Source organism: Tenrec ecaudatus, chromosome 15 (genome assembly GCF_050624435.1).
Source record: "Tenrec ecaudatus isolate mTenEca1 chromosome 15, mTenEca1.hap1, whole genome shotgun sequence".
NCBI lineage: Eukaryota > Metazoa > Chordata > Mammalia > Afrosoricida > Tenrecidae > Tenrec > Tenrec ecaudatus.
Genome location: NC_134544.1, coordinates 43,199,766 through 43,208,107, shown reverse-complemented (window position 1 = coordinate 43,208,107; position 8,342 = coordinate 43,199,766). Strand labels below are relative to the sequence as shown.

The 8,342-nt window shown below is 37.3% G+C and overlaps 1 pseudogene; it reads left to right on the top strand.

Annotated features, from left to right (window-relative positions):
- Window positions 1–1,982: 1,982 nt before the first annotated feature.
- Window positions 1,983–6,451, top strand: LOC142428122 (AP-3 complex subunit sigma-1 pseudogene; annotated as a pseudogene).
- Window positions 6,452–8,342: the final 1,891 nt, after the last annotated feature.

Sequence of the window (8,342 nt, the reverse complement as noted above, 5' to 3'; positions counted from 1 at the left end):
AAGAGGTATACACAATTATATTCATATTTTAAAAACTGCTCAGTGACTTTGATGAAAAACTAGAAACAAAATATCAGTCTAAATGGCTTGAGAATTACCTTTTCTTTTTGATTTGGCTTCCCTTCTTCATATTACTCTGATCTGTTTCCTCTTTTGTTGTTTTTACTGACATCTTAACTATACACATTTTACATGCAAATGAGATTGGGCATTTATGACTCTAGGGGATAAATATTCATATAATACAAATGATAATGCATGGATATTTCAGATCTCATAACTTATACCTATTTTAATTATTTAAATAATAAATTTAATATAGAATTTAATTAAACTATAAAGATCTTACTTTATAAAGATAAACATTACAAATGAGTATTATAATGTAACAAAATACATCACAAATTATAAGTGGTACAATAATTGAGTACTTTCAAAACCAAGCAATTGTCTATCAGATACTACTTGGCTAGTTTTAGATTTATTGCATAATTCTGAGTAAAGGAAAATGTAATACTATTTTTTAAAAAGTTTCTACAATCATCAAAATGGAAATAACTGAATTAATTTTGCTCACAGATAGGTGAGCATCAAAGAGATTCAGCATTACTCTAACTAATTCTGCTAAAGAATTTCATGGAGAAATCCAAAGATTATTATCCTATGATTTCCAGTCAAATTTTGACTGATGATATGTACTCATTCTTTCAAGTAATAAATGCTCAAACTCTTTCCTCTTCTTCCAGGGACAGAGATCATCTAACATTAGGTGAACATGAAGCTTAATTATAGTTGAATATTTAATTACATAAGTTATACATTTCTGGAGAAGAAAACAAAAACAGTGGCCATCCAGTTCACTCTGACTCATGGTGACCCCACGTGTGTCAGGATAGAAGTGTGTATAGTGCACATGGGAACTTCTCCAGAATACAACATACGTTAAAGAAACAAACAAACAAAAAGAGAAAATATCAATAATTTTCAAAATATTGAAATCTTACAAAGCATTTTCTAGGATCACAATGCTATAAAATTAGAAACCAACAATAGGAAGATAAAAAATCAAATGTATGGACACTGACTAGCATTCGGCATTTAAACTGTGGGGAATGGAAGAAAAAACATTTTTTAATGGAAACAATTATTTGAATCACATAAGAAGGAAAATACCATGTAAAAAAAACCATTGAGACACAGCAAAAGCCGAGCTCAGAGGGCAATCTATAGGGAGAAATCCCCAAATTCAGAAAAGGGGAAAGAACCAAAGTCAGCATTTAGACAAACTTCTCCAAGAGTCAGCAAAAGAAGAGCAAAGTGAGTCCACAGAAAAAACAAGACCTAATAAAGATCTGAGAAAACTAAAAGTTAGTCCTTTGAAAAGATTAATACAATCAACTGGCCACTTGAAAATCAAATAAAGGAAAGCAAGGAGAAGAGGAAATAACATGAATAATAAATGAAATGAGTGACATCAATACAGAACCAACTGAAATAAAAGGATAAAAACACAATATTTGTGCAAGTGCAAGTGGTCTCGTGGGTGACATGTTGTGCTGCTAACTTTGAGATTAAAGTGTGAATCTTCCCATTTCTATGCAGAACAGTGAGGCTGTCTACTCCCTTAATGGTTTACATTTCAGAAACCTACAGGAAGGTTCTATCACATTCTATAGGTTACCATAAGTTGGAATTCACTCAATGGCAGTGCGCTTTTGGTTTAGTTTATGAAAAAATATCCTCCAATGCATTTGAAAATCTAAGAGTAATGGAGAAATTTCTAGAGACACATGGCTTATCTAAACTGGCAAATACTAAGGTAGAAGCTTTAATTAGGTCTATAAGATAGAGTTTGATATAGATAAGGACAGATTAGGTGCACTGAACATTAGGACAGAAGACTGGATGAGCTGTGTGGCATCCAGACATCAAGCAGGAAGAAATCAAAGGGTCATTAAAAGAAAGAAAAGAGAGCAGCGGGCATGTCAGAGGAGATTCTGAAACTTACTGTTATTCATGGAGCAGCTAAGGCAAATGGAAAAGCTGATGCAGTCAAAGAGATGAACAGAAAAGTTTCAACAGGCAGCATAAGAAGACAAAGTAAAATTATAATGAAATGTGCAAGCACCCTGAGTTAGAAAAATCAAAACTGAAAACACACTCAGCAGATCTCAAATACAAATAACTCAAGGAAAAATTCAAGTTTCCTTTTACAATACTGAAACAATTCTGTGGGCAAAATATCGAGCAATGCTCATAGCAGCAAAAGGAGTTGGGAAGAACACACAATTACTGTGCCAAAAAGAGCTAGTCAACATTCCAACATAGCGAGGTCACATATGAGCAAGAACCAACGGTACTCAAGGAAGAAGTTCAAGCTGCACTGAAAGGACTCATTAAAACAAGGCTCTAGGAAATGATGGAATATCAATGTAAATGTGTCAACAGGCTGAAAACACTGGAAGCATTCACTTGTCTTTGCCAGGAAATTGGGAAGAAAACTATTTGGGCAACTGAGTTAGTTTATTGTGCCAACCTGGCTGATAAACACATGTGGGGTTAATTGAAGGGCAGAGAGACAAATTGCTTGGTAAGCCTTGCCTTTCTAGTTCTCAGGTCTCTTGCTTTCTGATGCTTGGACCAGGATGCAGCTGCCTTAGCTGGTTCCCTGCTTCAGCTTGCAAGGCTGACTTCCTGCAAGACATCCCGAAAGAGATGCTGCATGGACCTACCCCAATGCAGCCATGTGGAGACCCCTGCTAGCACTGAGATGCTTACACACTCACTGACTCAGCTTTCCTCCTGCATTCGGCATTAGGGAGCGTGTTTTGTGAGAAGGAGGAGGACTTTGTGGATTGGTGTTGGGCACATGGGTTAATGGGTTAATGTTGGACTTGTGGGTTTGGGCAGTACTAAGTTGGGATGTTTTCTTGATGCACAGAGGCAGTCTGTGAACCAGAACAAGGGGATACTGCATGGTTTAAGAATACTGCATGGTTTAAATCAGGAAAGGTGTGTTTCAGGGTTATATCCGTTCACCATACTTGCTCAATATGAATTCTGAGCAAATCGTCGGAAAAGCTGCTTTATATGAAGAGGAATGTGCACCAGGAAGGATTAGAGGAAGGCTTATTAAAGACCCGGGATATGCAGATAACTCAACCTTGCTTGAGGAAGATTTGAAAGAACTGCTAATGAAGATAAAAGATTGTAGTCTTCAGTGTGGATTATAACTCACTCACTATAAAGAAAACCAAAATCATCAGCCCTGGACCAAGGAGTAACATCATGATAAGTGTGGAGGAGATTGAATTTGTCAAAGATTTCATCTTGCTTAGATCCACAATCCATACCCATGGAAACAACAGTCAGGGGGTAAAATGAAGCTCAGTCCTGGGTAAATCTGCTGCACAAATCCTCTTCAACATGTCGAAAACAAGAATGTTATTTTGAGGAGTGAGGTGCGCTTGACCCAAGCCATAGTATTTCCCATCACCCATGTGAATGTGAAAGTTAGACAACAAATAAGAAAGACTGAAAAAAAAAAGAATTGATGCATTTGAATTATAATGCTAATGAAGAATCTTGGAAGAACCTTGGACTTCGGAAAAGAACAAACAAACCTGCCTTGGAAGAAGTGCTCCAGAAAGAATGCTCCTTAGAGGCAAGGGTGTGACTCGATCTCACATATTTTGAATATGTTGTCAACAGCCACCAATCCAATCCCTGCCTGCCAAAGACATCCTGCCTGGTGAAGTACAAGGGCAGTGAAAAAGAAGAAGACTCTCAACACTATGGATTGACACAGTGGCTGCAGGAATGGGCTCAAACACCAGAACACGTTTGAGGATGACCCAGCACCATGCAGTGTTTTGTTCTGTTGTACACAGGGCTGCTCTGATTTGGACTTGACTGGGCAACACCTAACAGCAAGAAGATAAGACAGAAGGAACTGACAAGGGCATTGAAAAAAACTCCCAGCAACAAAAAATATCCTGATTCAGATGGCATCATTGGCAAACTCTACCAAACATCCAGAAACAAGCTGATGCCAGTTCTACTGCAACTATTCCAAAATAAAGAAAATCATGGGAAACTCTCAAATTTATTTTATCAAGTGAGCATTAGCCTGATACCAAGATGAGACTGGAAAGTATAAACTATTATTATTATAGACAAACTACAGAATTATAGGCCTATGTTCCTCACGAATCTAGACAGGAAATGTCTTAACAAAATCCTTGCTAACAGATTCCAAGCACACATCATAAAAATAATATGTTGTTCGAGTCAGACAAGGCATGCAGAGTGGGTTCAACATGAGACAAACAATCGATGTAAAATCTACCAAATAATTACAAACCCAAAGAATCACACAAATCTTTCCAATCAAGGTATTAAAGACATTTGACAAAAGTCTAACACTTGTTTCTGATATACGTGCTCAAAATAAATAAGAATAGTAAGGGAATTTCTCAGCATAACAATGTTATACATACAGTACCAGTTTCCCACATTATTTTCCATAGATAGTGACTAAAAAGAGGCTCCTTATACTCAGAAACCAGACGAGGAGGATCTTCATCATCGCGCCTTCTCAGAATTGTATGGGAAGAGTTAGCCAGAATAATTAGGCCAAAAAGAGCAATAAAAAGTACTGAAATTAGAAAAAAAGAGAGAGAACTAAGTCCTTCTCTACATGCTCAGCAAGAAAATGATTGGATTTGATCAGAAGATTCAGCCAAGTGGCAGGTACAAGGACAATATACAAAAATCAGTCATATTCCTTGATGCTAACAAGAGAACCCTGAGAAGAAAATCAGGAGCGTAATACTATTCCTAATAGCCACTGAAGAGATTAAATGCATATGAGTAAAATAATCTAACTAGGAAAACAGTAGACATATACAAATAACACCACAAAATGTTACAAATCCAAAAGAGGGCTGTCTAAATGGAAGCGTATACTAACCGAATTCCGTGAAAATTTCAGTACTACCCAGAGATCCACGATCATAATGTAATCCTGATCCATTTCATCATTGGTCTCTAAACAGATGGAAAACGAATGACCAACTTTATGTGGCAAGGCAAAAGATCCAGAATAAGCAAAACACTATTAAAGAACAAAATAGGGGCTCTCACACTTCCATACTTCAAAACTTATTACACATTGCAGTCGTGAAAGCAGCTTGGTTATTGTACAATGACAGACTGGCCGATGAAAATGAATGGTGAACCCAAAGGAAAGGCATTGGCCTCTGGGCATCTGATCTGCGACACAGAGTCAAAACTCACTGAAAGGGGAAGATCTAGTCTCTTTCACAAATGGTGGTGGCAAATCTGGGTATCTATTTGTAGAAAAATACAACAGAACGCATATCTCACATCATGTACAAAGTGAAGTCAAAAATGGAAACTATAAAAATCATCAAAGAAAAAATATTGACAAAGTTAGGGGCCCTAACACATGGAAAGATATGCTTTTAACCACATCTGAAAAACACAGATAATAGGGAGACACACTAGATAATAGGAGCTCTTGAAAACTAGTCACGCGAGGGGGTGGGTGGGAAAGGAACCCTGGCAGGATCCCGAGGCTAGGCTCACACGCCCGCCCCCGCCCTGCCCCCCTAGCGCCCACCCGGGCAGCCCGGCCCAGCCCTGATCAAGACTATCCTCATCTTCAACAACCATGGCAAACCGCAGCTCTCCAAGTTCAACCACCCCTACAGTGAAGATACACAACAACAAACCATCAGGGAGACATTCCATTTGGTATCTAAAAGAGATGAAAATGTTTGTAATTTCCTAGAAGGAGGATTGTTAATAGGAGGATCTGACAACAAACTCATATATAGACATTATGTAACATTATATTTTGTCTTCTGTGTGGATTCTTCAGGAAGTGAACTTGGCATTTTAGATCTAATTCAAGTATTCGTGGAAACATTAGACAAGTGTTTTGAAAATGTTTGTGAAATGGATTTAATTTTCCATGTAGATAAGGTTCACAATATTCTTGCAGAAATGGTGATGGGGGGAATGGTATTGGAGACCAACATGAATGAGAATGTTACACAAATTGATGCGCAAAATAAACTGGAGAGATCTGAGGCTGGCTTAGCAGGAGCTGCAGCCCGTGCGGTAGCAGCTGTAAAGAATATGAATCTTCCTGAGATCCCAAGAAATATTAACATTGGTGACATCAGTATAAAAGTGCCAAACCTGCCCTCTTTTAAATGACAAAATTAAAAGGCTGCTCCCAGGTAAAATCCTGGGGGGAATGTCATCCAAGTTTACCATGCAGTTGTTTACCAAAAATAGAGGAGGAGAGTCTTAACTTTTGTTCTTGGATTTAAGTCAAGGTACTGTATAGAAGTTGTACAAAATCAGTATGTGAAATTCAACGTTGCTTTTCTTGTTCCCTGATTTTAAAGAAATTGAATAGTTTTTGTTGTTGTTTTTCCTTTTCTAAACTGCATTCCTATGACCACCTAAAGGCATGCCTCTATGTATTGGCTATTACAGTATTTTGCAAAGTGTTTGAGATATTTCTCTAATTATGTACAACCCAAAATGTGGTGTTTTGTATAGACCACAAGTACAGCATTCCTCAACTCTTCTGCTATTCGCCATCATTGTGATTTAAAGAACCGAGTATGTATTGCATGAAAACATTGTGACCTTTATTCTTGGTTTAAGTAAACTCCAAGGTAACTGGACTATAAAGCACCTTTCTGTTTGTCTGATATCTACTTTAGCAATAATTTGTTATGCTCTTCTGATTCAACAAAGTAAATAAAAGTATATTTTATCACTGTTAAAAAAAAGAAAACTAGTCACGCATATGGAAATATTGAAGCAAAATCATAAAAAGAGAATCCACAGAATGCACACACAAAAAAAATCACTCTTGGTAATAACGTCCTACACCGGGGACTAACCTCTCCAATGTAGAATAAATGTTGAAACAACTCAATAACAGAAAGACAAATAATTCAACTTAAAAATGGGCAGAAGGCAGGAGGAGACCCTTGTCCAATGAAGAACTACATTCAGGCAGCCCACAAACACATGCAGAAATGCTAATGATCATTACTTCTGATTAACCCATTGCCATCAATTCTATTCTGATTCATATAGACACTACAGGGCCGAATAGCACTGCTCTGTGGAGTTTCAATGGCTGTAAATCTCTACAAAAGTGAACGGTCCAATCTTCTCCCACAGAGCAACTAGTCAGATTGGACTACCAGTCACTGTTAACATCAGGACGCCTTCCCACACCCTACAAATTGCTGTCTTGTTGCCAAAAGGAAAACTGTTTTACATAACCCACAAGGAGGAAAATAGCGGAGATAAAAACAGTGACATATTACCGCATGCCTCCATCCATAGCAAAGTTCAAAAATGAGAAAAATACAAATGCTGACAAGGGTGTGGTGGGAGCGGAACACTCATTAACCACTGGTCGGAAATGGCACGACAACATGTGGAAAAGAGTATGACACTTTGTACTTTTGTCAAGAGAAATCCTCTAAGACTCAGCATTCCCACTACTAGGTATATGATGGGGGTTCAAAAAAGTTCATAAAAATGGAATTTTCATGAATTTTTAGAACCTCTTATGAATATGTGTCTCCATTTTAATCATGGCAATATTCACAATAGCAAGGAGCTGGAAACAACCCGAATGCCATCAACAGAAAAATAGAAAACAAACAATGGGGGATACACATGGTAGAATATTAAGTGATGCTAATAAAGAATAATGATGGATCCGTGAAACACCTCAGAACCTGGATGAATCACTAATGAACAAATACTTCACAATGCTACCACTATTATAAAGAGTCATTAAAACGTTTACGTATAAAAATATTTTTTGACGGTTACAGGATATGGGAAGGGACGGCTGGATTAATCAGAGGGCAGACACATATTAATGTGGGTGAAGAAGAAGACAATGTACAATAAGAAGTAAATCTGCAGAAAATGATGGAGGCAAAGAAAGATACTGGGAGGAGTATTTGTGCTAAAAGTAACGGAGGTAAATGCTATTTATGTAAACAAGCCTGCAAAAACAATAGTATATGAATGGATACTATCCATTAGAACATTGGACTACATGTTTCTATGGCTCTTCAATTTTCTTTTTCACTCTTGTCAGCTCCTCTTAGGGAGAAGTTAATAGTGGCACCTTAAGACAACACTCACTACTCTCCAAAGTAGAACTTAGAACATCATCTTTGTGATTCAAAGAATATCATAGTGGAATAGGTGTGAAGAACATGTGTATGACAGTTAATATGTTAATATTTGTTGAATATATATATATA